The sequence below is a fragment of the Lingula anatina genome, chromosome 4, assembly GCF_051362555.1.
Source record: "Lingula anatina isolate TDL-2025a chromosome 4, LinAna3.0, whole genome shotgun sequence".
Taxonomy (NCBI): Eukaryota; Metazoa; Brachiopoda; class Lingulata; order Lingulida; family Lingulidae; genus Lingula; species Lingula anatina.
In genome coordinates, this window is record NC_141770.1 from 2,450,001 (window position 1) to 2,469,335 (window position 19,335).

Below are 19,335 nucleotides of genomic sequence, written 5' to 3' on the forward strand. Positions count from 1 at the left end.
ACATCATGGTATGTCATGGTTACGTCACTGTAATGGCAATGGTTGTTTTTATTGATAATAGTTTGAATGTACTAGTGCAACCGTACGCGATAAACAGCCGATTGCACGTCCACATTTTGAACGCAAAATTGATAACCGAACGTGATTTTGTCATTTATTTTAGGCAGCTTATGAAATATCTACAGTGAATAAAGGTCATTACTTAATTGTTGTCGGAGATGATTATTACATGACGGTACCCCCTACCAGTACCGCAGTAATTAATCTGTGGATATTTTTGCTTAGGCGAACCTCTAACTTTGGGCCAGATGGAAGCAATTAAATCCGCACGCGTGCTGATGACATTGTGCCCGCTCTGCAGGAGCTCAATGTGAGCTGGGGTTCACCCTGATGTAATTAACGTTCGTTACACAACCTGTCTTGTCTTGTCTGTCTGCTTAAAAAATAGTCACGTGGTTTAAGGTACAGAAGCACCCTGAAGTAACAAGCTTTTCATAAGGGGCTGTTTCTATTGTCACAGATGAGCAATTGACCGTTTTGGTTACTGTCAAAGGGACTTGGTTTGGGCCTGTTAATAGGCAGTGCCTGAGCAGTTATGCAAATAACAACCAGTCATGCAATTATCATAGATTTCATCACAGGTTGGCAGAGAATCAAATGACTGTTTATTTATCTAAGGATATATCTGTGAATATCTCGTGAAAAATCAAACTGTGGCCCTGGTAGAGGTCAGGGACGTCGTAAGTGAAAGTGCCTAAGTAGTAATGCAAACAATTACCAGCCATGTAATCATCCTTAAGATTTCACCACAGGGTCACAGTACAGATATTAACCATCTATTTAAGGATATTGTAACCCTTTATTATCATCCAGATACCGAAAATGAGGATTTTCTCTCATCAAATTATTCAATAATACATCTATCTTTTGAGCTGATTTAAAGCAACAAAATATCTGCTCGAAAATATAAAATATTTTATCCTGGCATATTTCCTACTACAATGTATCAGCACAGGCAACTCAAAGCTTTCATCGTCAGTTTAACACCCTTCTATTCTGAGGTGAGAAAGTAAACGCAACTTCATCCCTGAACAAGATTTTATCACAAAAATTGGCAGAGTTGACCACAAATGTATATGCTACAATCCCTTGCCGTCATTTTGGTTTAAATACTTTTGTTGTGGAGTTATGAACTAAGGCATTTAATAAAAAATTGCTGGCAGGGTTTTGGGGTATTAAATGGTGTCATTAAATGGGCATTAGAACGGTCCTCGTGGGTGGTCAGGTAAAGGAGAATTATGAGAAACCGATTTTTCAGTTTTTGCCCAAAAATCGCAGTAATGACTTCACCCGTAAGATGAAATGTGTAAATGTCAATTAATTTAGTTACTGAACCCTGGAGATTTATCTATTACCCAAAATAATGTTTAAAAGGCTAAAGTAAGGAGTTCTGGTGACAATATCCTGAATCAACTGCCAATAGCTTACTTAAAAGGCTTAAATCAATTCTGGGTTGGTATCGTGGCTCTTTTGGTTTTATTTGGTTTGACACTGCCTCGATAATACGCTTCAAAGTTGTGGTTCAAAAATGACAATCGGCATTTTTCACCTTGGCGCACTCAGTACAACGTTGTTTCGACCAATTCTTATTATTACAGTTTAAGTGCAAGCAGTTCAATTATGAGACTCCTTATTATCTATGGAAAAATATTCAGAGTTCACGTGCATGAAAACAAAACGTGATGTCACAGTCAGTTATTTAAGACAGGTTAGGTAAGATCTGCGATGTAGTAAGGTCATTACTTAATTGCTTTGGGAGATGATCATTAGGTAACGGGTGGTTTGCACACCGAGAGAAAGAGACAAAGACACAGTTCTAGACTTGTCAGACGCACCCTTTCCAATCTCCATTATGAACGCCACGCCAGTTAAAATGGTTTGATTCAACGCAAGCGAAACTTCCACATACATGTAATATTTTGGCTTACGATGCAGTTATTCGATTCATTTCTGGGGAAAGTTCAGAATGATAAGACTCCTCCCCACTCTACCTATTGCCTCGAAGATGAAAAAGGAATAGAAATAAGGAAGATACGTCCAGATATATTAGAGAGAGAGAGAGAGTGGGGGGTTTACAGGGCCTACAATGCGTATAATTTAGCACGTATAGGTGCATTCGTCTGTAACAAAATTTGATGCACATAATTCGCAAAAATACACATTTAATGTAGTTGCTTTTCTCGCGTAACCACAAGTGGAATAAGATTGCTTCACATGTCTTTTATCGGATTCTGCTGTCATGGCAGACCTAGGAGAACTATAACCTTCGTCAAAAGTTCCGACTTTGATGGAAGAAAAATTTCCGAGAATTTTGCACAAAACCAGTAAAAAAAGGCAGAACACACTCAATATGTTTCCTGCAACGTCAAATGCATTGTAAAAACTGAGCCTTTAGGATAGATTAAACACGTGTTTAAATTATCAGGAACAGGTTCTTAAACAACACCAATAAAATCCACGTGCCAAAAAAATAGTGTATTATTAAATCATACATAGATAAGCAGGTAGACTTCACCCGTTTCCAGATAGTCTATTATTGAGACATACAGCGATAAGCAGATAGACTCCCCCCTTTCCTGATAGTGTATTGTTGAGACATACAGCGATAAGCAGATAGACTCCACCCCTTTCCTGACAGTCTATTATTGAGACATACAGCGATAAGCAGATAGACTCCACCCCTTTTCAGATGGTGTATTTATATAGACATACAGTGATTGGCACTTAGACTCCACCCCTTTCCGTCCGCGTGTTGTACACGCAATTTTTTTCAAGCAGAAGAGGGCGGGGAGGCTCCGCCCTTCCTTGGCAGAGAATGATACTGGTACACCTGCACTAAAAGTATGATAGCACTTACAAAATAAGAAAGAAAAAAAAAACTGAAATTGTCATTAGAAACGACCATCGTTTGACAGCGGGATTTGTGGTGTCTAGAATTTCTCAAATTAACCAGCGAGACGCACGACCTTTTCATCCAACTCCATCATTACGGTGCTTTTATAAGTGGCGTTGTTTTGGGAAATTGCTCAAGAATTTGAGTAATGCATCTGCATATACCAATTATCATTTCGATAATATACTGTAAAGTGAGTCTAATTATCCTTGGTAATTAACAGCCGCATGCGTCATCCATCGAAACTACGTAAATGGAACTTGCTATATTTAGTCGAGGTTAATAATGAAATAACCGTCATAGAATCCTGGGAACTTCATTTCTTGTTTCCCAGTATATGTGTTTTCCTGCAAATCTGGGTTTGGAAACTTCTTAAGACCTCGCTGTCAGAACCATGGTTGGCGTGCATCGCAGGGGCAGATTGAGGCCGTCTTCTGGGTCCTCCAGAAGACGGCCAGATTTTCAAGTTTACACTGACTGTATCTATTTATTTATTTATTTATTTGGTCGGAAGACGGTCAAAAATGAAGGATGTACCAAAAAAAGATAATTTGGAAGACTGTCAGAAAATATCTCTGGATCTGCACCTGGACCAGGTGCGGTCTGACGTCTACGTCTTTGAAGATGACGCCATGATCACTGCCACCAAAATTACTCTCAGCAACTGGCATTATCGTGTGAAAATTGATTTAAACCGCTGTAATAGAAATGGACTCCGCCAGGAACAGCACTCCATTTCCCATTTGTACAGGTGACATTCGTCCCATATACTAACCCCAATACTCCAACTAACCCTAACCTGTACTAATCATAAGATAGCCCGGACTTCCATTCCTAGGACTTCCATTTGTTACACCGGACCCCCATGGCATAAACAATGACATAAACAAAATAATTTTATTGCGAGGAAAGAACGAAAATGTTTATGTCGAGGTGCACATTTCTGTTGTTGTAATACCTATGGCCAGTGCGTGTTAAGTTCAATTCGTGTCCTCTATTCATTGTCTCCTCCGTCCAGAATTTGCAGACTGGAGGTTCAGGCCACGCCAAACATTCAATAATCGATCAGCAAATTAAGGTTCCGAGATCGTTGCGTGCATCACCTCTTCCCGGTTTCCTATTTGGCCTCTCCTGGAGTTTTCAGAGTAAGAGTCCCATTTCATACTGACGTCATTGGCGTCCGAGCGTTCCACCACACCCAGCTTAGGGTCGGGGTTTTGTCAAGTGCACGCAACATCTTGTTAACTAATCCATCCAACGCGGAAACCACTGAAATCTTACAACCATGCTCACTGTCATCTGGCAGGAAATGCGTCAAAGCTATCGCCGAGACGGAAATTACCTCTTCACATCTTCGGCTTTTAAAAGGTTGACAGATATGTACAAACACGTTGATACCGGCGTCCCAGTTCTTACACTGTGGACAGAGATATTGCTCAGTGCATTGATCATGTTGCAAAGCCGCAAAGCTTGTCATACATGTAACTTATGTATACTTACATGTATGTACAAGTATGTACTGCAGAAGCGAGCGATTTCCGATTATTGTTCCTATACAGATACTATTAAAATGAGGCTTATGTACATGACAGTTGCAGGAATATGCATGCATTGAGCATATAATAATGTACCTAATGTCTGCTTCAATATAGAAGCCTTGTCTTTGTTTATGGCCAATTGTGTATTGTTCCCATGTTTGAAAATTGTTCACATTCGTGTTTTTTAAATAGAAATCAGAATACAATTTACACATATCACATTGTCACTATTAAATCCTGAAGAGTGTCAATGTATCTGCAAAATTGTCGTCATCGATCAGTCTCCTGTTAATCGTGTCTTATCATTTTGTATTGTATTACACCGGGTAATTGAGGTTTTACATACTCTAATAGAGAGGTCGTTAACCAGTTTTTTTTTTTGTCCCATTTGCAAGACCGATGAATTAACCTTCGATTCTGAGAGCTTAAAAATCTGAATTATCTGGGTTAAATATCAAGCAAACATGTTATCTGAACCATCTGAAGATATCTTAAGTATACATCGTTGTTCTGATTCCTGAGTAGCTCAAAGTGCAGGGATCCATGCTACACGTAAACACAGAGATCAGTTCCATGCTACAAAAGCCATGGGACTTTGCCGATAATGTCAACTGGATTGTCTGTTGGTGGCTGTCACTGACCTTTTTGTAACTCGATGAAAGGGAATAGGTTTTCAAGCCTCAGTTTCTATTGAAAGTAATTGTTCCCTGTAATGTTTTGAAATAAAATCCAGAATTATTACCGAGTCGTGTGATATTCGGCAGATATTTGGTTTAATGGTATTCAGCAAAGCTTCTTTATGCTGAACACAGAATTCCTCGGAGAGAAATGGACCAAATGTCGTGCATTTGAGAGTTAAATTTGGGAATTGTTTTTCAGACAGAGGCAAGCGTTTTCTTTGAGGCGTGTAATGCAATAAGTGTCCCGTGTTGTTCAATTTTATTCGTTTTGTTTCGCTTCCTTGAAATGTTTTCATTGCTTAATTTGTGAATTCTTAGGCGATGTTGCAATTGGTTGATATCTCTCTGCCGCTCTTGTTGTTATGTGATCCTTTCCCTTTTGTCCCCGGTTGCGTGAAGCAATTACAGGCTGTTTACAATGATTGCTTGTTTACAATACCGCGATTACAATTTCTGATACAGTAAAGGGCACTGACTGATTAAACACACGAGCGACACAGCCACAGTAACTGTCCTTTTCAGTTTTACGAATTTTACATAATTAATAACTGATATTACTGTAGTATGATACAACATGAGGTGACGTTGCTTTCTGTCCAAATTGCATCATTTGGCACAAGCCAAATAGTATGTTGTTGTGCTTTATTTCTTTGTTATCCAAGCCAAAATCGTTTAGCTATTTACTTGATTTTATGATTAAGCAGCGTTCTTCTGAATTAAAACAATTCTCTGGGTTGATGACAGTACACTAGTGCTAATGCGTGCATCAAGAGCTTTTCGTGGAATTTTGATTAGCCGTAACGTTACATACGATAAAAGTCGTTCGCTCCAGAGCAAGATTACTGAGAATTCAAATATCGGGGGTGGGCAGACTGTGCCCTGGGTCGCTAACTAGCCGCCGGCCAATCCTTTGATGAATTCTCCCGTGTATTAAGTTGACTACCGCACATCAATTTTCCCGGGGTGTTTACCAAGAATGATCCATATTATGACTACAGAAATGAGAAATGGAGATATTTTTGGCATGAATGGTTCTTAATTTTGTTATTAGTGAGGACGCACAGTTTACTTCATTGGCCTGGATTTGATTATTCTGCTGGAAGGGTTCGTATCAAACATGGCGGCTGTTCCAGTGGAAGGCACCGGAAGTCACGTGGACGGGGTGTGTGTTTGGCATCGTGGAAGGCACGTGGAGATTTAAAAAAGATATTCAAATGTGGGGGATGGGGGGGGGGGGAGAGGGGGTACACCTAGATATATCCACCTGTTCACCTTGGTTGTTTTTCCTAAATGCTGGTATCTCATAAAAAATTTATGATATTAAATATTCTGCCAATTTTACCTCCATGATCTATATTATATATTATATCTCTTAGCAGACTTATCAGCCTAAGCGGGTCAGGATTTATTATTATTCTCTTTATACTGTTTTTTTTTTTTTTTTTTTTTTTTTTTTTTTTTTTTTTTTTGGGGGGGGGGTGCTGAGCAGAGCATGAGGAATGTAGTTTACATGTACATGTAGTGACGAGGAGAGATTTGCTGTTTTGTAGGATCAAGATATGCTTGCTTTTGATTGAAAACTAGTTTTACGAGGAAATTGAATTGATGGGGGGAGGGGCACATTACTCACTCTCCCAGGGTCCGGGGGGGGCACATTACTCACTCTCCCAGGGTCCGTCATAATGGCTACAACAGCACGATATGTAAATTGTTTTGTTGTTTATAAACATCTACCAAGTGTGTCAACTAGTCAAAGCCCAATAGGTTTTGAAATATTTGTTCAGCTTCTGAATGCAATTAGCCGTTGATCGCGGTGATAAGCATGGTATCAGCCTTGTATGTGTATGAAACGTGAAAACTATGGTCACGTACATACCTGTAGGATTCGGTATTTTATCCAGCATTTGGACTCGACACGACAACTTTCATTTAGCACCCTGTGCCTCACAATTTCGTTACAAGTCCACAATTTACGGAAAATCTGTCCATGACATTACCTAATATAATTTGTTGTCACCCATGCGAATAAAAAAGTAATAGTAAACCAGTGTTTACAACAGATCCTTTGCGTAGAAAGTGACAGACCGCACATACACCCCATTTTCATAGATTAGATCGACCTACTTTAGATCGACCTAACTCCCTGGGGGTTCACGCTAAATAGCTGTCAGCCTAGCGGACACGAAAGTTAATTACCCCCTTACAGCTTGTAGTAGGCGGGACGGACATTTAAGTCGGATTATCTGAAAGTAATCTAGTGAGACTCCCCGCGGGGATAGATCGATCTTAAATCTATGGGAATAGAGCCATAGACGCTTTTCATTTCAGACACCCTCGCCCTAGCCCCTCCTCTACCTCATATACTCTGCAGATATAATGTTTGGACAACATAATCCAATTTTACGGTATTTTGGTATTTTACTGACTTCTTTCCATGTCTGTTTTGGCTTGTCTTGCATTTTGGAAAGATAAGAGGCTCCCTAGTGTGTTTTATTTCAGAAATAAAAGCCTCAAATCCGTATACCCCTCCCCCCCTCGGGAGCAAAATGAGCGTAAGAAGCAGTTGATCTCTAATAATAAGATTTGCATATCGTTTAATAATTATCATGCCTATGAGTAGAATAGCTTTAATGTCAAAGCGATTTCACTAAGTTGAGTACCTGCGGTTTTCCTTATGGGATTTGCAGGATGGCGTGGAGCTCAACGTGACTTTTGTAATATAACCACGGAACCAACATTTATCTTTTAACTTTTAACATACAACTGTAATGTTAATTATTGACAGTCATGATTGAATAAGGAGCGGGAACTATTTTGTAGAGGTACTGAGTTGGTTTACTTGCTCATATGATACTTATACAACTGCGTGTTATGTAAACGGAGAGAAGGCTGCTGGAGATTGAATGAGGTAGAGATAGAACTGGAAAGAAAGCGGCGCGGGAACCAACTAAATATAATACCTAGAAAAAATAAATAACTTGAAATAAATAACTTGAAGAATATAAAACTTGTCAACTTGTGTAATAGCGTGTTTAGATGAGAAAAATAACTTAGTCGTCAATTGTTTGTACAGAAAATGTACATGTGTTTCAAATTTTAAGGTACATGTTTAAAAAAATTACTGCAACGTTTATTTCGGCAAAATAAGCAACCCACCTATACTTCTCAGAATACTAGATAAAACAAAATAACAGTAATGGGGAACTGACGAACTAACAAAGTAATAAGCACTGACGACGGTTCCTGGTGAATTAAGCCGTCCCTGCCGCAGCGGTGTAATAGGAATCGAAGTCCGATAGGAACCGTAGTCCGCTTCCCATTATTTTGTACAGGTGACAGATACTAACCCCAATATATATATATATATATATATACTCCAACTAACCCTAACCTGTATTAATTACACGGAACCCGGGACTTCCATTCCTATGACTACCATTCCTGTCACACCGGATGTGCAGTGGGAGCTCCGTGATGAGGCAAAAGCCGCATTCACAACAGTGGACTAACTAGTCCGAGGGTCAAATATGGCGACCCACTACAATGCTTGCCGTCTATTGCGCTAATTGATACTCAATAGATCCCCGTGGGGAAGTATTCAAGTGGACAGGCCATATTTGACCCTCGGACTAGTTAGTCCACTGTTCTGAATGTGGCCCAATAGAAGTGAACCTCAACTTGACATTCTTGAATGCGATTTCCCATCAGCCCACGATAACCTCAACATAATTAAGGCACGGGTTCGTGACTACATATAGACTTAATGAAACAAGAAGCGAATAACTGGAGGAGAGGAATGACAGTGCTTTGAAAGACCCTTTGTTTTTCTTACTATTTCTATTTTTAGTAGACATTGGTGTCGCTTTACATCCTTGATGAATTTCACTGAACCATTCAAAACTTGATATAGAACTAAGTGGACATCCAAACAAAGCACGTAACCGTTTACTTGTTACACATTTGTGAGAATTTGGAATTTGGAACTCGAAAAAAAATTAAACTCGTCAAGCATACTCAAAATGCATGGTGGACGCTAGAAAAAATCAATAATTGAATGTTTCAATCCAAAATACTGGATACTGTCTCTTCTGTCGTCCATGCAAGTAGAAACCAACCGAAAGCGAGCTACGCCTTTTGTCTTAATTAATTTGCGGCACGAAATGTCGATTGTCATTCAAAAGTCACGCTTTGTCTCCGGACACACAAACACCCTGAAATTATCACGAATTTCCAGTTTTCATGAAACATTATTGTTAACTTTGCTGTCACCAGAAACCATTTGTTGCATTTCAAAAGACCATGGAGGCCTACACAAAATTTGAGCACGCTTTCCATTCAGCGTAATGGCTAATATTCCTGCACAAAATGTACATATCCATAATTGAATTTCCAGAGACCTGCATTGTCTTCAGAGACAACACAGCCGACCAGCGTTCCGCTTTTCATGATATTGAAGCGGAAGCTTCACGTAACCGCAAATTAATCTGATTTCAGTAACAGTTAACCGAACGCCAATGGAGAAGATGTCGCTTTCAAAGACAGCGAGAGGAAGCGTGGGATAAGCCGGGATTTGAATTAGTGGGAAGACAAGCGTTCCTCCAATGCATTACCGTGTATAATGGGACGGGTATTAAAGGGATCGTGCCTAGCAGTATCATAGATCCTTTTGTCGAAACAGATTCTTAAAAAAAGCTTCCATAAGCCTATTAAACTCAGAAAGCTTGTTAGTTGAGGTCAGCTTAGCGGAGCCCGTTTTAAGTCGTTCTAAGAACGTCAAGCCCACTTTAAAGTGGTTGACTTAATTCCATTAGTCGGCTAAATAAATCCCCGGAGGATACAAACCTCTATATCCACGCAATTAAAGGGTTTTATTTTCTTACCAAAAGATAAAATAAATAACTTTATAATTACAGATTTTGTAAAACGTACCTCACGCGACCAATATAATTAAAGTAGATATCTAAGCTTAGACAGTTTATAGCCTACGTATCGTTGCTTTGTGTGAAAGAGCATTATAGGCCTCGTGGTTTTTGCCTTGTTTTCTCTTTCCACAATTTGAAATGCGTGCACTATTTGTTTGGAATTATATTCTAAATGTAGATACTTCTGGCGCACACATAATGTTTATATCATTTATCAACATTATTCAATGTTTATTATTAATATGCTTTATTTATTTTTATTAATCATCGGCTAAATTTCGAACAACAGATCATATTTCTTACATCAGCTTAAATCAAGGAGACATAAAGCCGGTTTCTTTCCTAAGGGAACATATATACCCAGTACATGTAGATTTGCATTGGCCACACAATTGAGAAGAACTTACGCATATGCAAGGCAACAGACATGATTTATCTGAAGTATTCTGTTTTAATGACAGTGGACTTTAAGCACACCAAAGTAATAGCATTTTTGTCATATTTTGTCATAACGAATATTCATTCCCATGTAAAACACACCAAATGATAAAATGCGAAAAAAAAAGATATGGATGAGATAAGATGGGGATAAGATCAAGTGTACGTAATGTCCGCGGAGTAGTACTGCTCTGTTTCGGTCCTATAGTGATTTTCTTTCCACTTATTAAAGATGGGACTTATATTATTAAAATGCTGGTGGCAAACACTTGTACAAATATATGGTTTTTTGAACAGGGTGTCTATCCTTCTTTTCTCAGATGGCTATAAACCTCTGTTAAGGTAAGAGAAGGTTTGTAGTTGGTGCAATCATTTGATCAACAGCATGTATTGAATATGTGTAACGGTTCACAACAAAGTACACTTTTCTTTGTTCTTATTCTTGTTTATTCAATACCATTGTGCTGCAAAGATATATAGAGCGATGAGCAAATAAGAATGCGATCATCATAATAATCTTATTCATAGCTATAATCTTACTATATGATAACTATAATAATGATAATATTAATAAAAGAATTAAACTATTGACCACGTACCTGTAAAGATATACAGAGCGATGAGTAAATAAGAATGACAGAAAAGGGCGGCGACGATATTTATAAACGACGAAAGGCGGGAAGATGACCAATGGGAATGAGAAAGTAAGATGACGCCCACGTGACAAAACGAAAGACGAACACCAGTGAAGACAATACATTCATACGGCTACATATGTATAATGTTGCTTTCATGGAATCTTTCCATGTATAGTATTCTAGGATTTCTGCTGTTTCAATTCCTTTTAAATCAATTGTGAAGTGTTCTACCACGGATGACTATGAGTAATATGTTACCACCCCTTGCGTCACCCTCATAATTGAAGTACAAGACACCGCTTTTCGCGGAGTTGTACCGTACATTAAGGCCCCATTCAGAATACGGGATTAACTAGTCCGAGGATGAAATATGGCCGACCCACTTGAATACTTCCCCACGGGATATCTATTCGGTGTCTATTTGCGGATTGGACGGCAAGCTTTGCAGTTGGTCGCCATATTTGATCCTCGGACTAGTAAGTCCCTATTCTGAATAGGGCCATACTCGGCCAAAAAATACAATTGTACAATACAAACAAAAGAGGAATAACCCTTGCAACTGAAAACATGTTTGTTCTGAGACTCGCACCGACGTTAATTGTGTGTACGAGCTTTGCCTTTCAGAGCTTGGCTATTTTGAGAAGTGTCATAAAGAAATGCATGCCAAACGACGTGTATTGCCTCCTACATCGCCATTATGTTTTTCATTACTTGTCATGAGAGAAGCTGCTGCTCAAAGAAATTACTTTGTCATCCATCGACAAATTCAACAGCTCACATGCAGACTTTTTTATGGTGCGTACCAATTAAAGACAAAACGAGTCTTCTCGACCAATTCTCAAAAAGTCATCTAGCCGAAATAGCATCAATTATATGTCTATCCCAATGCTGCCCACACTGGCGGATCCAGATATATTTTCTGACAGTCTTCCAAATTATCTTTGATGATCCATCCTCATTTTTGACCGTCTTCCGAGAGAAAAAGTTAGATCTATATAAAATCTTGAAAAGACTTGAAATTCTGACTATCTTCCGGAAGACCCAGAAGACGGCCTAAATCCGGCCCTGGCCCATTCTGCTAAGAAGGAATGCGACTACTGATAGAGCTACATGTAGATAAGCTCAACTATCTGTGATGACCGTACTAAAGTGATGTTCTGTTTCAGACCTATAGTAATTTTGTAGCCGCTTATCAAAAAATCCCCTCGGAGATGGACCGGTGAAACTAGATCAATCTAGGTATGGGAATGGGGTCTAAGACTGGCCCAACCATGCTTGAAAGCACTCGGTATTCCCTCAGCTGAGGCGCGTATGTAGGCATCCATGCCCCTGTCGCGGTATAACGGACACGCTGCGTCCGTGTGTCAATGGCCTTTACGGGGCTGTTGGGGTGTGAAATGATAACTATACCGCGTAAATACAACACTTCGCTGGCGTGAACTGTGTTTTATTTCTTCACAAGTGCCCTCACCAGAAAATCAATGTAAAAGTCATTTTTTAATTAGAGAAAAATGTAAACATGGATTATGCATTCAGCAGACTAATCTTTTGCGTGAATGGCGTGTATTAACACGTGCACGTAACAAAACATACAAATGCACACGCGCCCACGCCACAACACAGGTGGGTTGGTGGGAGACAGTTAGACACAGAGGTGAGCAAGTACAGACATATATAGGAGGGACGGACCCAGCATTATTAGAAGGTGGTCTGTGGATGCGAAGCCCCCCCCCCCCCCACACACACACACACACACACACATCCACACACACACTTCACGTGGGGTCGGGACCTGATGAAGGGCCCCGAAAAAAAGTTTGGTATTAAAGAGGGCGAGCGGTGCCATTTGGTGCGCTTTAGAACAATGATTAGGCAAGTCAAAAGTGTAATGTCAAGAGGAGACCAGATATGAATCTAAATACGCCAGTTTAAAGAAGGACAGACGCAGGGTCGAAGAGGCATGAGCGCACGCACATACGCACGCATTCAGGTGTCTGTAGTGGTAGGAAAGCAAACGGGCATCAAAGCAGACAGACATACTCGGCCAAGAAAACGAATGCACAGCACAAACAAAAGAAGAATAACCCTTGCACCTCAAAACCTTTCTGTTCTAAGACTGGCACGTCGCTAATCGTGTTTACGAGTTTTGCCTTTCAGAGCTCGGCTATTTTGAGAACTGTCATAAAGAAATATCCATGCCAAACGACGCGTATTGCCTCCTACCTCAACATCATGTTTTTCATTACTTGTCATAAAAGTAGCTGCTGCTCAAAGAAAATACTTTATCATCCATCGACAATGTCAACAGCTCACATGCAGACTTTTTATGGCGCGTACTAATTAAAGATAAACCGAGTCTTCTCGACCATTCTCGAAAGTCGTCTAACTGTATATTGCATCAGTTAAATGTCTATCCACATGCCCAATGCTGTCCATTCTGCTAAGAAGGAAAGCGACTACTGGAAGGGCTAGATAAAGGCTTTAATCAGACGGCCCATAGAGATGGGTTGTACCGAGCCTGGCCGACCTATCTTCAACGTAAACGCACCATATAATTGCGTCATCGGAGTTGTTGACAGTGCAGATTATATCACGGTATGAATTGCACTCATTCCTGTATATTATTGGAACAATAAAAACAGAAAACAGAAAACAGAAAAAATCTCAGGTCCAGCACGTCAACTTACAGAACGTCATGCCAAAAAATCAAACACCAATTACTATCTTATTATAATATATCTGTTTGTCATTGTTATTATCTGGTCGTTATCAGTGTTGATAGCAAACTTATGCTTTGTGGAACATACTACATGTACATACAGCCTAAGTCCCTGGATCGATCTCTGTGGCACGATAGTTACATTGGAAATGGGCCTTTACAAAACTCCATACTATGAAATCAGGGCCCATATTATTTGCTATGCTATTATCATGTGATTATTAATATTATTTAATTATACGATTTCGCACGATCACCGCCCACCTCCGCAAAGACGCGGCGCGGTAAGGATTCACATACGTACGGGCACCGCGTTGCACATGTACTGTACATGTAATATAGGTTTTTAAAATTCTAAAATCCTTCAAACTTGATGGCATTCTTGCCAAGTGTCTTTTAGCGGGATACATGGAAAAAGGAATAGTGTCCTGATTTCAGTATAGAAAATAATTGAAAAGCTTTGCTGTGACCCTGCAATCAAAGTCATCGTTACGCTACGTGACAAAGGGCAGAAGAAATAAATTGTTATAGCTTTAAGGAATAAGCGCTGTCCAATTAAGTGTCTTCAAGTTGCAGTGTGCTGAAAAGTTGCTCGAAGGTGCGCGGCTTGTACCCACGTAACTTATTCTAGAAGGTGTGTAATAGCCACAGGGTATAATTATAGAGGCATTTGTTCGACTGTTTACAACTCATTAATAGCGAGTCATTGCTTGATTTAGTGAGAGATAGCATAATGAGATGATAATGAACACTTAATGTGAATTAGTTGCCTGCAGATCTGTATATTTAGGTGTTAAGAAGACGCCTACCATAACACTCATACCCGAGACATCATCATCAATGATATCGGTATCTTCAAAACATTGTCATCAGAGATACCGGCATGACAGGTAAAACTGCACGTGCAGACGATATCTAGTGGCGTTCCCACCCCACAGGCATGGGACTTAAGGTCACACGTTTCTGTACAGCACGATTCTATGAAATTTTCTTGGGTGTATAGCAACATTTTTCTTTTCTTTTCTCATTGCCAATGTATATTACGTACAACAACGTCGGTCAAACTTACTATCTATGAATCGGTTTCTGAGTTATAAATTTCCACTTTTTGAGTTTATCGTGTGTTGGATGTTTGTGAATTCCACTTTTAATTTTTTAAAAGAATTACATATTAAGAACTCAGAAATTTGTTTCATGAAAATAGAAGATGCTTTGCACAACGGTTGCGGATAACGTGTGCCTTACTGATAAAGGAAATTACTAAAATTACCAGGAAAACTCAAACTGGCCATTGCATTTAGCATGCACTTTGATGTCATCAATAGACCTCCATGAAATCCTGGGAGACAACTGAAAGAAAATGTCATCGACTTTGTTGTCTGTCGGCATGCGATCTATGTCGTTTTATTTTATTATATGCATACCACCTTCCCCGTATATATGAACTAGTTGACCTAAGAAAAGGCAAAAATCACTCGTGTTTTGCATTTTATTCTCCATATGCATGTTACTACCCCTGATGGTCTGTTGTTGTAAAGTACTCTGCAAGTCTGTTTACACTCAATGTACTTTAACGGTGCACTGTATTTTTCTAGACACTAATTAATCAAAGAAGAATGAAGTTCTCAAGGTTGAAGATGATCAAAACACCTCAACTGTTTCTCAATTATTTCATAAGAGTGTTTTGATGAAGAAAATCCGGACTTGGCTTGTCTAATGGTATCGATCGCTGTCAAAGGTAATGGAGAAACGTCGGTTTATAATTAGAACAATATATGTCAACATGCGCCTTTCCGGAGCAGGGTCACTGCTCATTAACTACCTTAACCGAAGCTACCACGCAAGATTCCAGGAACAATCCTCAGAGGATCGAACTAAACGGCTGTCAACGGCAGAGCCGTTAGAACTTTTCGATAAGCCAGCCAAATTACTCAACCGCTCGCGTTTTCCAGTAGGTTACACATAATCCTTCGCCTCCCGTGGTTGCATAATGTCGCCAAATATTTTCTTAGCAGTTGGGAGTAGGTTAACCAATAAAAGATGGGTTCCTCAGATTAATTTTCTACGGATTGTAATATTTGTAAACACCTGTCGCTGAAGAAATGGAGATGTCCAATTAGAGCAAAACGGGTGCTGGCTTTCACATTTTTCATACCATGGGGTGATATGAACACATTTTTTCATTTGCTGCAACATTTTTATTCTAAAAGCTATCAACAACATAAATGCCTCTCTTAAAGGGATTTAAGATAGTTAAAAAACTTTTTTCTTAGAATACTATGGCCAGGCCAATTTACAATAGGTCTCTTTCAGCATTTATCCCTTTTTCTTATTATTCTAGATCAATATTTGTGGTTGGAGGATAACAGCGCCCATAGCAGTGCTCACGCGGTTTTAAGAAATTAATTAACTGCTACGTTATTGCTATTGTTTATTACTATTATTATTGCTATTATCATTATTACCATCACCATCATCTAGTTGGTTGAAATATCTTGTGTGTCACATGAACAACATGAAACCTCGCGTTTCATTAAATTGTCTGTACATTATTCTGTACCTTCAATCTGCAACAGTATAACAGCAGTTACCAGCTTGTAATTGTGGTATAATTGAGTCTGTGGTTTCATGTTTCGTGGGATTCATTTGATTAAAGTGCACAGCTTTTCTCATGGGAGATGTTTATGGTCTTATTTGGTTTCTTCGAAAACCTCATTGTGTACCAGTAATTATGTTTTCCCGACACGTTCATTTAAAAAACACTTAAAAACGTTTTTCATTCGAAGAAGCATTTGCAGCACTGATTTGATTGAGAAATGAAATTGGTTCCGACATTTAGGCAAACAGTAAACTCCGCTTTATCACAATAAGACGTGTTCTTCGTATTGTCCGCCATGCATTGTAACATACTAGAAACCGAGTAGAGACCAAAGTCCCATCCACGTCAAACACGAAAACACATTGACTTCCGAATTGCTTTTTTCCTCTTACGAATCTTACCAATTTTCTATTTATGTGTGTCACATTTCCATTTTTTCTTTTTTGCCAAGCATTTAAGTAAAACTTTGGGAGGCACAATTACAACAGTTAAATGGTCGCCCGTAAACAAGGTTTTAGAGCGAGGGTTTTTTCTGCAAAGGGGACATTTTCACACAACTTGAAAAATTATGATATAGAAAAAAGTCAGTTTGATTTAGGGCAGACCTTTTCTGTCACTGTTTCCGTCTAACTCACATAACCATCCACCCCACCTCCACACCCAGCCCCAGCCCCACCCCCACCACCACCCCCACCCCCACCACCAGCCCCACCCCCACCACCAGCCCCACCCCCAGCCCCACCACCAACACCACCCCCACCCCCACCACCACCCCCACCCCCACCACCAGCCCCACCCCCAGCCCCACCACCACCACCACCCCTGCATTTCAGTCTTAGGGGTTTAATCATGGGGAATATGGCCACCTGTTAAAAAGTCGCATTCACAACAAATGGTCCTCGGATCAACTGGTCCGCAGATCAAAAATGGCGGACCCTACATGAAAACAATACCGCCTAATCCCTCTCCGCTTCCACCCAACTTCCCTGCACGGGTCTGGCAGTTAAACTTCGAAGCCAAAACTTAAATCGTGTGGAGACGGGGAGACCATTAAATGATTAGAAGGTCTTGCTGTCATGTAGTGTCCGCCATATTTGATCCGAGGACCATCTGTTCCGAATGTCACCTTTAAAGAAAACTGAGGACAAATAGGTACACATCGAGCGGGAGGAATGAGTAAGCGATGAGCATTAACCACGAGGAAGAGATTTAATTATGCAGAGAAAATGCTTTAAGATGATTAGACTTTACACGAATGGTTGAACAGCAATTACCCCATACTTCGTCCAGTGATTCTACACTTGGGAACGCTGAATAAAAATAATACTATGTTAAATCTGTATCATCCTAGTTATTGTGCTTTATAGACAAAACATACAGGAATTCAATAATGCTGATATTTTGTATTAAAGCGACTTCAATCTAAATATATACATATTTTATGGTTAATAAAAGTTAGTGGCATAGTTTTTGTTAAAAGCTTCCTGGTAAGCACTTGTAGGCGGTTTGAAGGTGGGATAAGTTGCGATAATTTGATGTTCTCTCTCTCACTCCCTCTCATTCACACACACACACACACACACTCACACACACACACAAACGGTCGCGCGTATTATTAGGTTAAAAACTACCATACGTATGTACAACAAAGTACCTGTAAAACCAAAGTTTTTTAATTGAGAAGATTTACAAAAGCACATCTTATTAGACGGTTAAGCAGTGTGATAGCACTTCCTCCATTTCACGACTCCTAATTTGCCCCTTAATTCTTTCTTTTCTCTGATGTGAGTGTCAAGATTTAAGACCAGTTTATGCAGAGACTAACATATGTAGTAGAAAGTTTGGCAGGTATTTCCTGATATGCATATCTACTCAAGGCCTGTGTTACTGTCAAGTGCCTTATCCACTTTGGATGTGTTCAATAAGACTGTGACGCGTGAAGGCAATATCAGAGACGGAAGTTTCTAGAATCTGTCTCTCACCCCCCTCCCTTTTCCCATTATCCTACTGTATTGACTCAGAACATAGCTTTAATTTATTATACAATCAAATGTGCTGCATTAATAAAAACCTTACGGGGATGTGGTTTAGTGATTCAATGATTCCCTGGATATGAAGAGTTTTGTTAAAAGCTTCCCGTTAGACCCAGATTTTGTTTTTGACTTAATGGTATGGAATACTCTTATACTCTATTCTGTATCTCTCCTTCCCTCTTCCCTTCTTCGCTCCCTCACTCCGTCGTTTCTTTTGGATATAAGTTTGACTCTCCTATGATGTTTTGTTTTTTATGAAAAGGTAAATAAATTTAACGAAGTAAATGATCAAATGACTTCCATCAGCCTGCGAGATTTAATCAACTAAGAACCCCAAACAACTGAGGCGTCCGGGCTTTTAAGGTGGGATGCAGAAAAGGTTCGTCACGTTTCTCTTTAAAATAATTGCGACATTAATGGGATTGGACTTTAAAAAAAGAAGTAAACTGATTTTATGAATGGAAAAGTGCACAATCTCAATTTGAGAGCGATTTGGGGGTTATTTGCTGAAGGTGGGACCAATTGAACGCAGGCTTATTTATAGAATCGCTCTCTGGCGACATGTTTCACGATCAACACTTCTTGAAGAATTCCGTGAAAACGTTATGACATTTATACAGGCTATAGGCACTTTGAATATTAAAGAGGTCGTGTAGCATGCTTGTCCTGTCAGGATGGAAGACGATACCTCTTCATGATGGATCAGATTTATTGTCTTGGTGACAATGTTGTCCTTTTTATCTCGACAAAATCAAATACAACAGGAGAAGCAAGTCTCAGTGTCAGCTACCTGCGCGTGATCACTTCATGCAAAG

General features: G+C 39.6%; 1 protein-coding gene across 1 annotated transcript in view; it reads left to right on the forward strand.

Annotated features, from left to right (window-relative positions):
* Positions 1 to 19,335, forward strand: part of LOC106167995 (uncharacterized) — a 38,723-nt gene that overhangs the window by 12,437 nt on the left and 6,951 nt on the right. The gene's annotated exons all lie outside the window — the stretch shown is intronic.